This window comes from Syngnathus acus, chromosome 24, assembly GCF_901709675.1.
Source record: "Syngnathus acus chromosome 24, fSynAcu1.2, whole genome shotgun sequence".
Lineage (NCBI taxonomy): Eukaryota > Metazoa > Chordata > Actinopteri > Syngnathiformes > Syngnathidae > Syngnathus > Syngnathus acus.
Genome location: NC_051108.1, coordinates 4,402,740 through 4,423,717, shown reverse-complemented (window position 1 = coordinate 4,423,717; position 20,978 = coordinate 4,402,740). Strand labels below are relative to the sequence as shown.

At 38.5% G+C, this 20,978-nt stretch overlaps 1 pseudogene; it reads right to left on the bottom strand.

Annotated features, from left to right (window-relative positions):
• Nucleotides 1-5,918: 5,918 nt before the first annotated feature.
• Nucleotides 5,919-8,374, bottom strand: LOC119118380 (annotated as a pseudogene).
• Between the last annotated feature and the right edge of the window lie 12,604 nt (nt 8,375-20,978).

Genomic DNA, 20,978 nt, shown 5'->3' with positions numbered 1-20,978 from the left:
TTTGTTTGATTGAGGCAAAGCGTCAAATATTGCAGCAATAAAAGCCGAACATGAGATCAACTATTTTTTTTTCAGTTTTTCCTTGCCCTTTTGGGAGTTTAAAATCAGAGGATGCTTTGAGAATAATTGTCAATTTATTTGTCTATGTGAAGCCCTTTGAGACTGCTTGTGATTTAGGGCTATATAAATAAACTTGACTTGACTATGTTGTATATTGTTTTGCCAACTCGTGTACTGCCATTTTAATCTAGGTCAACATTTTAACATAAAATAATGCTCTGGACTGCATTTTTCTTTTGTTTGTTGCCAAGTCATTTACATTTCTTTCCTAGTCGAAACTCAAACGGAACTACCACGATTGCGCCACCCTTGGTTTTATCTCACACTGTAGATTAGCTGCAGTATATGAAAGTATATGCTCATAAGAATATTTCCTCATACAGTAACCCAAGTATTTTCAATCTAGATCCAGGTAACAGGAGACTCTGCAAGATCACAGCCCATACATTATATCACATGGTTCCCCGCTGTGGAGTAGTCATGCGTGACAGAAAAATACAAGGCATGAAATTAGCTAGTCCTTTGTGATTTGTCTCCACGGACGTCACTGGCTCCCTTTTGTAAATTATGCGGCATTTCCATTTCAAATGAGGTAGCAGATTAGATTTGATATTAGGGGTCAGCACTGCTGAGCTGTGGAAAGTCATATCAAGTGTGGTAACAGAATCTGAGACTATATTATAATTATGAAGAAATAACTGAAAAAATAATCGACACCTGGACAAGTCACAAGTGGCTGACGAGACAACATGAAACAAAACCAAATTGTAATTTAACAACAAATAGGACATGGCCAAAGTTATCGTATTTTCCGGACTATAAGGCACACCTTCAATGAAGGGCCCATTTTAAAACTTTGTCCTTATATAAGGAGCACCGGACTATAAGGCGCACCATTAATGCAGCATGTCAGATTTTTAATCCAAATCAAATCATTCTCCATCTTATCTTTTTTATTTCAACTTCAGACGCAACAAATTACTTTATAATCACAAAATAATGATCCATAGTCTTTTTGATTCATGATTCATAGTCTTCAGCGAGCCACTTATGATTGATTTCATGACACAATGCTTCGGGCCAGTTTAAATTTAGGAATTTGGTCCATATATAAGGCGCACTGGACTATAAGGCGCACTGTCGGCTTTTGAGAAAATTCTAGGTTTTTAGGTGCGCTTTATAATCTGGAAAATACGGTAATCAGCGTTCTGCCACCCTGTGTAGAAAAATGAAGATAAGATGCTTTGAGAAATTTATGACAATCACAACATACCAAAAATAAATTTTCTTCATTTCCACAATGTTCTTTCTCATTGTTTATGATGTTTGACTCTCTCAGATCCAAACGCAACCACTTTAAGTTCCCACGTGACCTATGCTCATCCTTGTTGCATTCTCATAACTACGTCAAAAAAAAAAAACATTGACTCAATTGCTGAATTGAAGAGTTTTAGGCAGGAGTGAGCAATGTTTCAAGGTTATGACCAGAGATGCAGTGGAACGTAAAGCAAGCTTGTACTGAGTGTTTTCCTTTGGGATGGATGCTGACTTTGTAGACGACGGGTGATTTTTAGGCCTCCGGCTAGAAAGGAAGGATTATAGACCCTTCTGTCATATCGGAGTAACGAATTGAGATTGATGCACCACACAGCACAAGTTTCTCTCATGGACGTCTGCATCCATCTTTCATTCATGTGGCGAGTCCTAATCTCTTTTGGGTTGTTCTACTCAGACCTACCTAGCTTTCCCCTTTTTTTTTTTTTTTTTCTGAGCATAATATATGTCTGCACTGAATTATTGAATCAAATTACTGTATCTGTGACTTCTTAGATATATTTTGTGTACCCAAGAAAATAACCCCAAAGTCACAAGTGAGTTGAAGCAACAAAGACAATCTGAACTTTATTACCTTTAGCAACACACTTAGATTATTTGCGGTGCAACACACACACACACACACACACACACGCTTCTCTGTAGATGTGCCGCAGATAGTGACAGTAAACAGTGTGTACTCGAGTTAATCAACCTTGGCATTTTGATCTCACTAACTAATAAAACACTTCATCAAGCCCCACATTTGATGCTCAAGCAATAAGTGGCATTGCATGCTCATCCCTGTAATTACTGTCACACCAGAAAGGTGTTGGAGAAAGATAGAGGAGGCGGGAGAAGACAAAAGAAGAGGAAATGAGCAGCTACAACGCCTGATAACAAGGTTGGACCAAGTAGTTTGGGAGATAATGAAAGTAATACAAGAGTAGGTATTTTTGGTAGGTTGGAGGAAATTGTTGGGTTGTTTTCATCATTTGTTTGAGTTATGTAACAGTGGTCGATAAATGGACTATTATTAAGTGGAAATTGATCTCGGCTTGTTTGAATCAACTCGACTGGATTTTCAATCTCGTGGGTGGTCACAATAGAGTCATTATTAAAATTGTTGTGAGTAGATGATGGATGGACCTAGCCAGAATATGGACATTGTTGTCCTTAAAGAATTCCCTTTTCATTTTGAGCTGCAAATAAGCTGCTGATTCTAAAAGTTACTCTGCGAATTTGTGCTTTAACAATATTGCTGACTCATGTTTTTTTTTTTGTATAACACTGAATTTACAAGCATGTAAGATACTTGTCACTGTTCACTGAGGCAATCTTGTATGTTTCACAACTCACCAGGAGTGCTGAGTCCCCCTAAAACTCAGTTGCATTTCAAAACAATTTTGATTGACAATGCTTTTTTTTCTTACCGCGTCTAATTCCTACATATGGAAGCTTAAATCTGAAAAATGAATACGCTTTCCCACAGGTGAAGCTTTCCCACACGGTTCTATTACCGTCTGTCTTACATGGAAATTTCCTTGTTGTCTCTCACACAGTTCAACACTGTAGGAACTAAAGGCCTGCTGATCAATGGAATCTAAATTCTAGTGAGGGATTATAATAGAGGCATTAGGATCTATCGATTAGAGCTGCAAGTGCCCGATGCAGTGAATGGAAAGTCAATAGAAAGCTGACAAAGTCTGCACCCCCCCGTGCGACACTGAGGGAATATAACAGTACTGTAAATGTCAAGAACACACTTCACTATAATAAAATAAAATAAAATAAATACATAAATAAATAAATACATTTTGAATTGGGAAATTTCTGTTGTGTTGTGCAACATTCAGGCACTCATTCCCACTGTTATAAATACTGTCAGTGTTTTATACATAAAAGTTTGAACAAACTATAGCAAATCCGCAATTACAGTAAATGTGCATCAACAATCTATAATTATTATCTCATTGCAAGATAACACACATCTTTTCCATGTAATGTACTCTGTCTAATAAGAGATAACAGACAAATGCAACAATCAGCAACCAGCAGTCATTAAGCAGACAATGAAGGGTCCAAAATTGAGCCGACCATCTTTATCGCTGGGCAGCACATTTCTCAATCACATCCACTGCTGCCAGTCATCTTAAACTATAATTAACTCCTCAAAATTGCCTCTCAATGTTCCCTCACAGAAAATCACACCACCTATATTTGTGTTGGTTCATCCTCATCCTCATCCTCATCATCCTCATCATCCTCATCATCCCATCATCATCCCATCATCATCCCATCATCATCATCATCATCATCATCATCATCAGCAGCAGCATCAGCAGCAGCAGCAGCATCCTCAATCCATCATCATCATCAATCATCACCATCAATAATCATCACCATCCTCATCAGCAACTGGATCAGGCCAGCAGCCATTCTTGCGTCAAATATCCAATTTATCTTCCTCATTTTTGAGTGTATATCATATGTCTACAAAATCTTTGTACAAACTGCTGTTTTGGAATATACTGTACTTTGTTGGAACTAAAGTTGTGTTAAAATGTAATACTGACATGAAACGTTTCCATATGATTTCCTTCTTAAATTCTCCTAAGAATACACTTTAGTCAAACGCTCAGGTTCACTCATTCAATCGAGACCCACAGAGGGTTAGTGTAAAAATGCAGACAACGTAGGTGGGCTGGAGGGAGATCTATACAAAAAAGGAGAAGAAGAAAAAAAGAAGCATTGAGCTTCGGGCATCAGTAAGTGCGTTACATCACAGAATTGTAAAAAAGATTGGGTCAGAAGGGAGTTTATATCTCCCCACAGGATTGAATTTAAAAGCTGTCTTATAGTTCATAAAAACATCCTACAACATAACGCAGAGATTTTTTTTTTTCATTGCAATCCTCTGCTGTTGTCCTCACGTCAAATCCAAAGCGGAGGCTTGCATCTATGCCTCCTAGTAAGAAGAGTAGTGGACATTGTCACCAAGTCCCGAGTCAGTTGAACTAAGTGCTGAGTACCGTATTTTCCGGACTATAAGGCGCACCTTCAATGAATGGCCCATTTTAAAACTTTGTCCTTATATAAGGCGCACCGGATTATAAGGCGCACCATTAATGCATCATGTCAGATTTTTAATCCAAATCAAATCATTCTCCATTTTATCTTTTTTATTTCAACTTCAGACGCAACAAATGACTTTATAATCACAAAATAATGATCCATAGTCTTTTTGGTTCATGATTCATAGTCTTCAGCGGGCCACTTATGATTGATTTCATGACACAATGCTTCGGGCCAGTTTAAATTGAGGAATTTGGTCCATATATAAGGCGCACTGGACTATAAGGCGCACTGTCGGCTTTTGAGAAAATTTTAGGTTTTGTAGGTGCGCCGTATCGTTCGGAAAATACGGTACCTTTTGTGATTTTACCGCCTATCAGTGATGTTTAGTACCCGGGCCTATAGGGTTTTATATCATGCACATGCATTATGAATGAACCAACATTATATTATGGCATGCATATTGGTGGTGGACGCCGCCCGAGGTGTGGCATTAAAATTTAGCAAATAAGCAACGTGGAATTCTTTATTCATGCTATTACAGACTAGCGGGTTGCTCTCATTGTATTGTCTGTTCAGCATTTTGCTCTCTCTTTTCAGCATCATCCTTTCTTCCCCGAGAACTCATTCTTCCCACTTTATTTCCCGGGAGCCTGTGCTAATTGTGTGATTGCTACCATGGTGACAGGTCAGTTGCACTTTTGCTTAGGATGCTAGTTTACAACATGGATGTCATATACAGAGGAGGGAATAGTCGCAATATTGTTTGAAAGTGTGTAATGTACTACTTGTATAATGCTGTAACTGCTCCCTGTGTGATTCAGGAGTATTTTATTGCAACCAGAAAATAAGAGCTTCATTTTTTTTTTTTTTGGTGTTGATCACAGTGTGATGTCTCCATTTAAAGAGAGTCATTTCTGCAGCTTTTTATATTTTAATCCAATTTATGTACCTGCTACTTTCTGCTCAATTTCAACACAAATCATTTGTGTCAGCTTGAGTCAATTAAGGGCGAAACTCCAATGTCACGCCGCATAAAACTAACCGTTTATAATTCAAAATGGAATTTCAGGTATTTTCCATCTAAAGGCAAATCAAGGTAATGTCGCAAACATCTTAACAAAAGCTCATAGTTTGTGATGACCTTGCTACAAATGTCACTAAATTACATCCACATGAATTAAAAAGCCAGAAAAAAAACTTTCGCTACCATCTGCTTTTCCTTTCCTTTTAATATTTTTCTCAATCACATCCAAACAGCATCTCTCGTTGCCTGATCTTTTCATTTCCTCCCTTGTCATGTCCCCAAAAGTGGACAGTTGCAAAAAGACAAATGAATTTCATTTCTCTTTGCCTGTTTTGCACTCTTTTATCCTGCATGGGGGAAAAAAATACATTAAAATATGGAAATATACTAGCTGTTATAGCATTATAAAAGATATCTAAATATTTACATGTCGTCCCAGCGGTCAAAAACGGAGTTGCCGGACATGTCTGTCTTTGTCCACTTGGCTCGTGTGCTGACTGTCTGTCCGGGGCCTTCGAGCGATGTTGTCGAGCATCACAAGCTGAGGATCACCAGGCGTGAGGTTTTCCTTATTCTTGCGAGCAGAGCGTATCATCTTATTCCTCTTAGCTAGCTCTGAACATCCCTGGGCCTTCTTTGCTTCCTCCTCAACTACTTCAGCCAGAAGGTTACTCTGGAGGATGGATTCCATAGATGGCCTCAGGTCATCCTAGTCAAAAGGTCATAGTGCTTTTTATGTGATTGTGTAATAGTGACAAAAAATAAAATAAAAAAAAGATGACAAACCGTCAAGTTGAGCATGTTGTTGAGAAGCATGCTCAGTTCCTTCGAGTACTGCCCGGGGATTTTTATTAAAGTCCTTGCTGGTATCTTCTCTGCAAGTACTTTTTGTTCTGAGGAAGGAACGTAACGGCTGGAAAATAGAAATCAAGACATTAGAAAATTTTTAGTAAGGAAACTACTGTGTCAGAAAAGTTTGAAAAAATTACCATAGAGTACAGAGCTCGTACAGTAAACATCCCAATGACCAGATATCGCATTTGTTATCGAAGGACATCTGGTTCTGGAAAACAAATGTGCCGCAGAAAAATATCGAAACATCTTAGAAATAGCACCGCCCACACAGCCACTTACGAAAATTCCATTCTCTGTGGTTGTGTAAGAAGGCTTTCCAAGTTTTACATTCCGCTCGCTGTCCAGGAAGACATTGCCTGCTTTCAAGTTGTGATGAAAGATGGGCTTGCCGTTACGCTTCCTGTAAAACGTCTTCAGAGCTGATGTGAGCTGAGCGATGACCTGCAGGATGAATTTCTCATCCAAGTGACGCCTAGCATGCATAAACTTATGACAATCATATCCTACTATATTGCACATAAATATATAGAATAACATTTCAACAAAATCTGTTTTTTACGTGAACTTTGAGGTCCAGAATTGCGTTAACCCCCAAAGCACGATGTGTCGAAAGTCTTGCTTTTTTAGAAAGGCATGTTTTTAGGCAGCTGAAGGGGTCCTTGGTTGCGTTAATTTAGATCAGGCATGTTGTTGGGCAGCTGAGGGGGTCCTTTTGCCATCCATCACTGTGAATACTCACGCACATTGAAGTCTGTTGACATTTTCTTAGAAGAGTAATTTTTTTCTTAAAAAAGTCTAAGGTTTACGTGCTAGTTATTTAACTTTGTACGATATGGTCCATTTAAAATACTTCTTGAAAATGTAAAATCACGGTTCAGGTGTATTAAGTCAGTGTTTCCCGATTTTTTTTTCATCCACGGCACACCTTTTCATAGGAAAAAAATCTATATATGGAAAGAGAGTGGCATAATTGAATAAAAACAAATACCGTAAATTTCAGATTGTAAGCCGCGACTCTTTTTTGCAAATTTTGAACCCGGAATCACGAGTTTTAGTTGGTGCATCTTATAGTCCGGTGCAGCTTATAGTCTGAAAATTACGGTATATATATGTTTTTAAATTGTATTTAATTTTTTAAATAAAAATGACAATTTAAAAAAAATGTTTTAGACAGTGCAAGGAATAAACTATTGAAAGTGATTGTGATTAAAATCCAAAAGAATCAACATGACTTTGTTTACTGTTTTAGCTATATAAATTGATTGATTGATTGATTGATTGATTGAACATTGCGGCAATAAGAACAAAGTCACGTTTAAAGTTAGAGTGGTGATCACAGTCAAGGTGTCACGATTTGACTGTATAAGGTGAAAATGAAAATGAACAATCCAGATCCTGAACTACATGCTGGGATTTCTGTCAGTCCCCAAACGCACCACGTCAGAGCGTCCCTGTTATCGAAAGAACACAGCAGCAAACTGAATATGTGCCGATGCAGCACAATCCGATCGACGCAACAGGAAATCTCCAGATTCTTGGATTAGCCAGTAGTTGGGAAACACTGTATTAAGTAATCAAATGAAAAGTTAGAAGGTAAATACTGAATTGCAAAAAACCTTTCCCTCGAGGCAGATGCAATGAGGTCGGCCAAGTTGTCACCGGTGCACTCCTCCATCACAACGTATATCTTGGTGTTGGCGCTGTCAACGATGCAGTCGTAACATCTCACAATGTTTGGGTGCCTCGCCATCTTTTGGTGGTTCACTTTGGAGATCAATGTCTGTGTCTCACTCTTGCTCAAAGTTTCATAACACATCTCTTTCCATACCAGAACCTTTACGTAACAAGAAAGTCAGTTATTTTAAATCAACGCAATAAATGGAAGAACATTTATTTTAAAAGGTTTAACTTTAAATCTTAAGTGCAAATCAAATGCAAGTTACTCACTTTTCCGTCAGATTTCCTTCTTATCCTCTGGCATCTTCCACGGGATCCCATTCCAATTGTGTAAAGCACATCGTAACCGCCAATTTTAGATGCCATATTGATGCTACTTGCAAAGCTTAGCAACTCAGCTAGTCAGCATTAAACAAATTCTGCCCTGCCCTGCCAGTTGACATGAACTGATGGACAGCAATGCTTTAAATGATGCTCGAAACTCTTGTTTGTGATTGGTCAGATGTTGAACTACTCTTGAACGGTGTCAGTATTTAAAAGGTGGGGCATTCTTTAAAAAACAAAACAAAACGGTGATTAAATGGCTCGAGATGATCACATCACTGATCATGATTATAGAAATTTGATTGCATTTTCTGCAGGTACTTTAACAATGATTCTGTTTTGAATAATCACTGAAACTCACTACAACTTGCAATTCTTCTTCTTCTTCTTATCTTATTTACTACATGGCAAGTTTGGATTATTATCTATTAACACAATTGTATGATGAGATTATGCACCATCTACATAATCTGAATTCACTTTGTGACCTCACAATTTTCATTTCTTCAAGATGACAATCACCTGTCAAACTGTTTTTTTTCTTTTTATTATATTTCCATATGTTTCCAAAGAATACATAAAAGGACCCCCCCCCCCCCTCCCTCCAAATAATCTATACAATCCTGGCAAGACAAATGGCTCTTTGTAAAATTTAATTACTGGAATTCACTGAGTAGAAAAGTCTAGTAATATCTACAAAATTTGAATTCACTTTGTGACCTCACAATTTTCATTCATTTTTCTTCAAGATGACAATCCCCTGTCAATAAACTGTTTTGTTCTTTTTAATATATTTCCATATGTTTCCAAAGAATACATAAAAGGACCCCAAATAATCTATACAATCCTGGCAAGACAAATGGCTCTTTGTAAAATTTAATTACTGGAATTCGCTGAGTAGAAAAGTCTAGTCATAGCAGCCCTTCAGAGAAATACATAAGCATTTATTCCAAAAGGGAAGAAGGCCCGTGGTTGTTTGCTCTGTAATTAAGGACACCACATCTCCTGCAGCGACACAGCTCTCTCTCTCTCTCTCTCTCTCTCTGCTTGCTCTAATCTGCATCCTTAATGAACACATATATAAGTACACACACACACACACATGCACACACATGCACACACACACGCACACTGTATTTTCTCTGTGAAATCCCTTTAGCTGGAAAGCATGACGTCTTAGTAGTGCAAGGCCTTCACCAACGCACTGGGGCGGCTATATATAGAAGTCATCATAGTTGGCTTTCAGGCCCCCTCATCTATTTCCCCCTTCTTCTTCTTTTTCTTCTCTTTCTTCTATATTAACCGCATGAGTGGTTTTCTTTTCCTAAAGTGCTTTCAATGCCGGACGGCTCATTCTGCCCTTGAAAAGGTTACGCGCATGTTTCATTGTTCCCCATTTTGTCTCTCGCCTCCCGAGAGTACTGCAGGGAGGGAAAGCCAACGAGATTCGGTCCCTCCTGATTGAGAATGATTAAAAGCAACGGGTTGTCACACCCCGCTGGTGCTGATGATACAATCATAGCATCTTAAAAAGTGTCGGAAAAGAAAGAAAGTAGTAGAAAATGGGACTCCAAAATGGACTAATTGATGGCAAAATGATCGCGAAATCCCCTCGTGTCTTGCTATCTGCCCTCGCCACATCAGTTGCCTCGTTATACATCCGGTGACCTCATTATTTTCATGAGAAACAGGCCTCCCCTTGCATGACCCTCAGCCTTGATAATGTACCCCCCCCCCGGATCCCATTAAAATGATACTGTGCTTGAAGACCACTAAGAGACTGACAGTGCATCGCTTGATTCACGCTTGTTAAAACACCAACCGTTGTAGCGCATTGACTCTTGGCTGCTTGGAGTCATGTTGTTAAAGTTAATGTTATATTATGAGGTCTGGCTCCTGCCATCTGGATAAAACAGGCGTTAGGAAGCTGCCCCACTAGCAAGGCACATATCTTGCTAGGAAAGGCTTCATACTGTATTTACCGCATTTTCCGGACTATAAGGTGCACCTAAAAACCTACAATTTTCTCAAAAGCCGACAGTGCACCTTATAGTCCGGTGCGCCTTATATATGGACCAAATTCCTTAATTTAAACTGGCCCGAAGCATTGTGTCATGAAATCAATCATAAGTGGCCCGCTGAAGACTATGAATCATGAATCAAAAAGACTATGGATCATTATTTTGTGATTATAAAGTCATTTGTTGCGTCTGAAGTTGAAATAAAAAAGATAAAATGGAAAATGATTTGATTTGGATTAAAAATCTGACATGATGCATTAATGGTGCGCCTTATAGTCCGGTGCGCCTTATATAAGGACAACGTTTTAAAATGGGCCATTCATTGAAGGTGCGCCTTATAGTCCGGTGCGCCGGAAAATACGGTAGTTCCTTGTGTGTTTTTCTTTAAAATTTGGAATCTTTCACAAGCAGGTGTACAAAATTTCATCATGTTGACAATATTTGTCTCATTAAAGCCAATGAAGGAGATTGTGACTTTCTGTCAAGAAGATGTATTGTGCTGTACTTTGCATTCTGCAAGTGTTTGCTGCTCCATCTGTTAACATTTCATACCTTGCTGCAGGCACAGCGATGCAAAGAAATGTCACTGCGTAGTGATGACAAGCCATGTATATTGCATATATTTGACTAAATTGGACAGAAACATGCATGTAATTTACTATATTGGAGTGAAAAGTTAAAAAAAAAGAAGCATTTGCATTTTTGGACACACTCAAGCTAACCTCGGGCACATACAAAGAGCTGCCATGGTGACGCTTGCAAATGTGACATCGTACCACAAATAAAAGTCAGACGCTCAAAGGCTACATGCTTCGGGTTTTGGTGAACACACGCACATGCACACGCGTGTGTATACCCCATGGGCCATTTGTTATTTGAACAGCATGTACACATCAAATCCTACCTTCCCTCCTACTAGCAGCTTACCTGCAAGCATATATCACAGGGTTGACTGACAAAGCATGGGGACGAGTTGCTCCCTCAACTGTGGAGGTCTGGTCTGATGACTAATGTTTATGTGCCATCGGTGACTTAACTTACACAGCGCCTTGGAGCATCTGTTAGCTGAGAAAATAAAAGATGAACAGCACAAATATCGGGCGGAAAATCAAGTCAGGTATATCAAGTAGGTCAAGTAGATAAATATTATATTACTTGTATTAAGTGGCGATTTGCCATTTCCCCACTGTCGGGATTTACTTCCATTCTTTTCTGTCATCTGAACACCTGATGCCTGTATGCATTACAAGAGATGCTTTTTAACCTTTCACGGCAACACAATAAATTGTCACGTCAAACATCCCGAGGAAAGAAATATAATAGAAAGATAGATAGATAGATAGATAGATAGATAGATAGATAGATAGAGCGATAGATAGATAGATAGATAGATAGATAGATAGATAGATAGATAGATAGATAGATAGATAGATAGATAGATAGATAGATAGATAGATAGATAGATGGCTATTTTTCCCTTGGTGGGGGCTAAGAATATCTCAACAGTTCCATAACCCTCCAAAAAGAATAAGAAAAACACTCAAAAAAATTCCAAAAAATGCTGAAAAAGATTTATTATGTTTTCCTATGCTGGACGGGTGGAAATGGAAAAAATAAAAATCAGGACAAATGAGAAAAAAGTCAATTATCTAGACTGGCATCTAGGATTTTCAAGCATATATCAGGGGATGGGGGGAACAGTGCCCTCATGCCCCCCCCTCTATTTACGCCAGTGCACCAAGCTTATTATTGTAAATTTAACAGTTAAATGTGATGCATATATACGTATATATGGAAAAAAAACATTTTTACGAGATAAGAGAAGGTGTTATCTATGTTTCCTTTTGATATCTGACAGTCCCAGATGGATCTGTTTTGCTATTCATAGATTTGAGCCTACTTGCCCCAGTGCCCCATAGGGGTGTGATTTACATGCACAAACCATGGCCTCGCTCAGATCTGGTTAATGTGCCTGCGTGTGTGCGCATGCCAATGCTCCCTGTAGTTGACCCTGTAGTTTAGTGTGCAAATAGTGTGGTATGTTTTCTGCACAAATCCTGAGCTCTGCTGACCTGCACCTCAAGCTCAACTGTAGTCAATATAACAAAACATATTCAACATGGCGATAAAACATCTGCGCTAACTATTATCTATCATGCACATCACATCACACTGAGGGACTGGGAATAAAAAATACTTATATACTGAATTTGCTAACAGTTCAGAGTCAAGTCAAGTCAAGTCAAGTTTATTTGTATAGCCCTAAATCACAAGCAGTCTCAAAGGGCTTCACATAGACAAAAATTGACAATTATTCTCAAAGCATCCCCTGATCTTAAGCTCCCAAAAAAAGTTCAGAGGGATTTTTTCGTATCAAATTTGAGCACAGTTATCCAGGAGTATTGTTCCTCCTAGCATGATGTAATATTTGCGTATTATACTTGGAAATTTTTTTCCCACTGGTGCATGATGGAAGATGTCATTAGAAAGTTTCCAAGAAGTCTTGCGTGGAGGGCTCATGGGACCCCCGACTGCTTAATGACATCACATGTATGCCACACCGGCTTTGATTTGTGACCATCTCAATTCATTGGTTCAATTGTTTTAATTAAGGCATTCATTAATTGGGTGTTCCAATCACGGCCCTGTGTGGAATTTGCATATTCTCCCTGTGCTTGCGTGGGTTCTTCAGTTTCCTCCCACATTGCAAAAGCATCCACACAATACAGTACAGCTAATGTATAGTGAATGTTGCACAATCCCAGAAATCGTAAAGTCTTCATAAGTTCTTAGTTCTCTGATCCCCATTGAGTCAGCATTCGTTTAATTTGCTGCAAAACTCACCATTCAAGTCAGGGAAAGACCAACTAATGAAAAGCTGCCTGCGATGGTACACTGGTGAATACACTCACAGTCAATTCAATCTAATGACTAACAAGAATCGAGTTCAATTAACTAAATATTGCATTCCTTTCATCACTAATGGGAGGAAAAAAAACAAGCTCATGTTCTCATTAAGGCTACTGAGTCATCTCTTGAAATTACAACATATGCATCTATTTGGTAGTACTTCAGATCTCCAGCCACTGAATATGGAGTACTTCCTGTTACATTGATCGTTGACTGCCGCCATGAAAGAGTTTATTGAACGTGTCAACGCCACCTGGCCCGATGTGAGACACGATGACAGAGAAGACTGACACACCAGTCGAATTGGATCTGTCACATACCTTTCCCCAAGATTTTTCTTCAGTCAGACTTGATAAAGTGTCAGTTGCTCACTTTCCTGAAGTCCCGAGACAAAAACAGGAAGTCATCCACTGCCAGCCAAGTAAAACTGGATCTTGGACGTCTATAGCTGTCAATGGTAGTGAAAGCGTCAAAATTAGTATGAATGTTCTACTGCTATTTTGTTAAATTGCATTCCTATTTTATTGAACTTGCATTAGAATCATCGTTATGGTTTACAGCCAAACCTGACAACCAACTACCGTATTTTCCGGACTATAAGGCACACTTAAAAACCTACAATTTTCTCAAAAGCCAACAGTGTGCCTTATAGTCCAGTGCGCCTTATATATGGACCAAATTCCTAAATTTAAACTGGCCCTCAGCATTGTGTCATGAAATCAATCATAAGTGGCTCGCTGAAGACTATGAATCATGAATCAAAAAGACTATGGATCATTATTTTGTGATTATAAAATAATTTGTTGCGTCTGAAGTTGAAATAAAAAAAAGGTAAAATGGGGAATGATTTGATTTGGATTCAAACTCTGACATGATGCATTAATGGTGCGCCTTATAGTCCGGTGCGCCTTATATAAGGACAAAGTTTTAAAATGGGCCATTCATTGAAGGTGCACCTTATAATCCGGTGCGCTTTATAGTCCGGAAAATACGGTAGTCCCGGAACATTTTTGACACACTAGCAATGAAAAGTCTATTTCCTATAAATTGAATTTATTAGCGTGACATATAAAACAACAACTTGGTAAATAGTTTGCCCACAAGCAAAGAATCATGTTTTCATGTTACCCACCCCCGATGGAGTGTTGACTTATAAGTGCTCTCAATAAAAGTGCTGCTGTAAAGCCTCAAGGCAAAAAAACTGAAGGGGTAACACAAAGATTAATTTGTCCCCCAGTTGGATGGAAATATAGCCCAGCCTGAATGAAGCGCATACGGAGTGGACCGCAAATCATCAAAATCCTCATTACAATTTAATTTCCATATTAGCTTTGCATAAAATATATTCACTCAGAGAGTGTGGATGGCTTTCAATTACCACCACAAAGATCTGTTTAAAATTTTCTGACAGCTTGAGGCGGACAACCTGTGATGACAAGAGACCCGCTGTCAATTTTCAAAATGCTATATAGTCCTCGGATGTAGTAGCGGTGCTTTGTGACAATGTGCAGAGCCCGGACTTCATGAGTGAAAAGGCTGTTGTGCCTTCCTGTGGAGTGAGTTGGGTACTCAAAAGCTGTCAGTCAGTCTTGCATTGTGACAACGCACATGACAGCCGCCTGTCGCGAAACTTTTCACGCATTCGGAGCTGTGACATTTTCTACAGCTTTTATGCGACGGGAAAATTACCATTTTCACACGCCGGAGCAATCAGTTACTTTATCTGTGCTCATCAAATGTGACAAAAAAAGAAATAAAAAAAAAAGAAAAAAAAGCAGAAAATTGAGGTGACAAAATAAAGCAATGGCTGTTATTAGTTGTCTAATTCACTCAAATAATTTCTCAGATTTTCTGGAATGTCCACTAACCACTATTGTAAAAAAGGAATTACTGCATATGATAAAATATTATTCATATTAATTTTTTATTTTTTATGGGGGTTCTTTGGTGCCTGTGTCTGATTTTATTCCTGCCGTCTCTCCCTGTCCTTTCTCTATCGGAGGGTGTCAAACTCTGGCCCGTGGGCCAAATTTGGCCCGCAGTGTAATTATATTTGGCCGCAAAGACAAATTGTGCATCGATTTTGTGTCAATTGTCTTCACTTTTAAAAAAAGAAATATAAATTTTTATTACCATTCATCTTTAAAAAACAGTTTTTGCTAGTCTCTGATTTCAAAAGTATCAGTTTCTTGTGTAGCCTATATTGTATATAATATGAGGCGTTCATACATTTATTTGGGTTGACATAATAACCATCATAATGGCCCGCAACAAAAATGAGTTTGACAGCCTTGCGTCTATTGTGTGGGAAGCAGCTCACCCAAAGTAGCTAGGGAAACTGATTAGTGGATACAAATAGGGCTTTAGGGTAGATTGAATTCTGCCTAGCAACAAGTAACCTGGAATAAAAATTTGAGCAATAATGTTTGCATTGCTGCATTTGTTTATTTCAGTCTCATCTGGTCACAGTCTGGTTTACTATTGTGCAGATTGTGAGTGTTGGTGTCGAGATGGATGGCGATGAGAGTATGGAAGGACGGCGGGAGGAGGGATGTGGTCTGTCATTTCCTTTGTAATGTGACCACAGCTAGGAGACGGAGCGGAGGGCGAGGCGAGACCAGGCGAGCACTTGTAAAGTGAAAGTGGCACACTGCTGGGCCCCTGGGATGACCCTTGTAAACACTGCTCACTCAGTGCTTTGATTACACGGGCAGAGAGTGAGGAAAAACGGGAGGAGAGGTGTAAATGAAAACAAGACAACATGGAAAGGAAAAAAGTGGAGGCTGGGATCATAACGTATTTTCCGGACTATAAGGCGCACCTAAAAACCCTAAAATGTTTTCAAAAGCCGACAGTGCGCCTTATAGTCCGGTGCGCCTTATATATGGACCAAATTCCGAAATTTAAACTGGCCCGAAGCATTGTGTCATGAAATCAATCATAAGTGGCCCGCTGAAGACTATGAATCATGAATCAAAAAGACTATGGATCATTATTTTGTGATTATAAAGTCATTTGTTGCGTCTGAAGTTGAAATAAAAAAGATAAAATGGAGAATGATTTGATTTGGATTAAAAATCTGACATGATGCATTAATGGTGCGCCTTATAGTCCGGTGCGCCTTATATAAGGACAAAGTTTTAAAATGGGCCATTCATTGAAGGTGCGCCTTATAGTCCGGTGCGTCTTATAGTCCAGAAAATACAGTAAGTAAATGTGGTGAGAGAACATAAACAGCGTGAGCACATTTTTTTTTTTAAGAATCATGTGAACATGTTGGTTTATTATACTTTCAAAGCATGTGTACAAATGTAAATTAGATTTGACAGTAGGGAAAGTGTGGTAGCCAAACATTTAAATGGTCCTTTTTTCCTACTTTAAAAAGTGGCATTTGATAGTGTGCCAAGAACAGTTAGAGGTGTTCTTTGTGCATTAACATTCATCAGTGTCATCATATTAACAATGGAATGAATCTCTGGAACAAGCAGCACCAATCTGAAGGCCAAACACATTCACAGCTTGTCAGAATAAAACCAGACAGTGAGATGAACTAATGAGAATCATTTTTTTTCCCCCCTCCCTCCATCTTTGTTCTCATGGGACTCTCTTGTCTTGATAGCCACCTGCGATCATAACAGCAAGCCAGATTAGTTTAATATTTCATTACTTTGGTCTGGAGTGGCATTGTACCGGTTTTGTTTGCTAAAACATATTCAAGAATGTAGGAAAAAAAACAGATTTAAAAAAAAAAAAAAAAGTTTTGTCCTAATAATAATAATGAAATAATAATAACAATAATAATAATAATAATATATGCAGTGTTTTGCAAAAATGTTGTGAACCACACATTTGATTTCCAGATCTAAAAGCAGCACCCAGTTCTTGGTAAAAATTGAAAAATTGTTAGATGCCAAATAGAATATTTTGCATGACTGGAGCATATGCATTTACAAGAAAGTGAAAAATGTCAGTTTCATCAAGTTGTGGTTAAGCAGTCACTCTGCAATCCCAATACTGTTTGTCACTTCCAGTTTGGACGTAGATAGTGGACATTTTAAATGCATCATCGCGCTCAGTCGGTAACACTCTGCAACGTCAACCCAACACAGACACGCACACCTTTTCCCATTGCCTTCCTCGACTCATACACCATGAGCTGATTCTCCTGGACTGACAGTGTGGATGATTGGTCCTGTCAGCTCGCCTTTAAGTGGGCACTGTCACGATGTAGCTGCTGCTGCAGCCGCCGTCCACTCTCCTCTGCAGCACTCCTACTGTCAGCACCTGCCCACTTCTATGTGCACTCTGGCTTTTTAAACTTTCCTCTCCTACTCTCTTGAACAGGCTCCGTTAGGCCATTCTGCAGACTCGCTAATAGCACTGCAGCATCTAGCTTTTCCTTTTTCTTTATTTATTATAAGTGCTGGATACTAAAACAGTTGCCAAGAAAATCCACAAGATGAGATGCAAAGATGCTAATTGGAAACATGTCTGGAATGAAAACAGAAAAGACGGCTAGATACATAGATGAATACAGGAAAAAAAAAAAAAAAACCCGCTCACTGTGGGTACTCTAACTGGAAACGATTCTAAGTGATTGTGGTTGATCATCACTGTAGACAAATAGACATGCCATTTTGATCCATCCAAAATGTCTTACCTGAATCATTGATGTAATAACATCTTAAAACACACAGTGGTTCAAATTCCATCAAAGTCGTGTCGGGGGAGACCTGGAGTAAAAAAAAACAAAAAAAACACACAAAAAACAAATCCTCACTTTTTGAATTATATTACTTGTATGTAGGAATCATTTATATGACTTGATGTGTTTGCGATGGAGGAGTCCTGGCTTGTTTGTTTTGCCGATCCAGTTGGTGATGCACGGCACCTTCAAATCCTTTTTCACATAACAGTTGTTGACTGCACAAGTGTGTTGTGTGTATTTACAGGCACTTGAAGCAGAGAATGCTCGCCATTATTAATTATTCAAAATGGGATTGTTTGCTCTGCGTGATAGACCACCTATTGCATGTTTGAAGCAGCTTCTTCGATTGTTGACGAAGGGAGAAACAATGTACTCTCAGCGTTTCAGTCGTGTTGACTTTCCTTAGAATTATCTCGTTTGGTTTGTCGACTGTCTCGGCTTCTCCGCCAGCTGTCTCCCTGTGTGGCTTCACCCACACACACAGTTTGCACTGAAGCATCACTTGTAATGCGTACTGAATATTTCCCTGAGGTTTGGAAAGGTAAGACTGAATAAAAAAATATTCATATGTCTGACGGCTGCTGAAAAGATCAACTGTGATAGTCATTAAGTTACCCTCAAAGGACTTCACGGTTGTTTATGGCATGTAGGTTCGGCTTTTTTTTTTCTTGTCCATTTTTTTAATAATCAATACTACGTATTTTCCGCACTATAAGGCGCCCCTAAAAAACCTCCAATTTTTCTCAAAAGCCGCCTTATAATCGGTGCGCCTTATATATGGACCAATTTTGAGCCACTACAGCAGCGCCGTGTTCAAAGTCCGGCCCGGGGGCCAAATGTATATAATCTTATATATGGACAAAGTTTTTAAATGGGCCATTCATTGAAGGTGCACCTTATAATCCGGTGCGCCTTATATATGGACAAAGTTTAAAATGGGCCCATCCATTGAAAAGTGTGCCTTATAGTGCGGAAAATACGGTACGACGACTGATTTTGACACATTACTAATCAATTCAAAGTGTTGAAAATAATCTTGAGAACGACTCCATTAACTCTCTTCGACATGTCAACTGTCTGAGAAGTGTCTGGAAAAATACAGTTCATTGTGCTAACCCAGAATAATAAAAGTGATAAAATAAAACTATATTCATCACTGTATTGTGGTTTTTTTTTTTGCCATTGGGAAAGTGTTTTTACTTATCATCAAGTAGTTTTCTGATGATAAACGACTTTCACAAAATGTCTTCTACCTCTTTGTAGCTATAAAACAATTTTTGAAGCCTATTGATGTACCTTTCGTCCATTTTCAGACTCATTTCAATCATGGTCTTGCTCCTTTTGTATCCACATCTGCCTTTCAACTCTTTACCCTTGGCTAAGTCATAATGGATTTAATATGAACTACATCCACCTGCATAATGGGAGAAATATGGCTCCTTAATTTGTGGCTCTAATAATCATAAATGGCAATCCCTCAGATGTATGCGTAGGTATACGCTGTAATGTCCGAATTAGCATATGGAGTGTGACTATCAGCACTAAACAAAGAAACAGAAGCGGCAGCAATCCAGTGCTGACATTTAGAGGCGCCCTTTAAAGAAAGTCGATTCAACATGAAGACACAGGTTATCGTTTTTAGGACAGCTCTCATCGTCACTCTTTTGCTTTTGCGCATCTCATATCACTGGGTCAGGGAAAATAATTTGCAGAGTATGTCAGGATACAGTCATCAGGTAATTTTCAAAATTTTATCGTAAGCCACCGCACCCAAATATAAAGAAATAAAAACTGTATTAAAGTAATGAGTCACTACTTATTGAACATAAAAATAAAAAAACACCTAAATATTTGTTGGACATGAAAATAAAAGTTGACGGCCACTTTAACATTAATTGAGTAATACTTTCATGTACCACTAGATGGAGCCACACAAGAATTGCTGTATGGGTGGAGTGTGCAGGTCAACTGCAAGTGCTAAAGTTTTCCAATACAAAAAAAAACACACCTGTTAGAAATTTTTTTATGGCATAGCAAGCCACACAGAAAATGTTCATAACATATTCCGAGTTGCTCTTTTATGAGAAATGAACAAAGCCAGGCTGGATTCTGTGATGGACCACACAAAATGTAGCAGCCTGGCTTTTAACAGTCATTGATGGTGCTTTCAATGCTGCAAAATCATAATGTATAATTTAGGAATAAGTGTGATTAATTCTAGTTCATTTCCCTAACCACTGTTCTGTTGATGTTTTTAACATTTCCAATTTCAAACATAACAAAAACAGAATCATGCTTCCAAGAGATCCTTTCAAAGAAACTCGACCATGACACGTGAACTACTTTTGCAATGAAAACAATTTTCCATCATCCCTCATCATTTGAAAAATTGCTCAGTATTTTCAATGAAAAAAGGACAGAAAAATAGGTAAAAAAAATAAATAAAATTCAAAAAAGTAATGACCCACTTAACAGGAAATATGACCAAAAAAAATCAAAAAGTAATGAAACACTTAACATATAAAAAACCACACAGGAAAGCAGCAACATCGACAAGAAACTAACATGGACTGAACAAAATTAAGAACTGAATACAAACAAATTGACCAGACAACAAGAAATTCCTGGACAAGACACAGGTGGCCCACACTGTAGAATTTAAGTCCAGTTCATCTATCTCCAGTGAGAGAAATAAAAATTTATGATAGTTTACAATGTAAAGTCTTCTGAATGCTTTATTGGTTATTTCAATGGCACTTTCAACTACCGTAATTTTCAGCCAATAAGCCGCACCAGCTAAAACTTCCGGGTTCAAAATTTGCAAAAGAATTCCCGGCTTATAGTTCAAAATTTACGGTAAAATCCACCATATCTCTCCACACATTCTGCTAGAGGCCTCATGACAATCTGTCATCTATCTTTCTGAGTAAATGTAAGAAAAGCTTGAACATAATGAGAATTCCGTGTACCTAAATGAGACACGGATATGAGTGATGGAGAATTACAA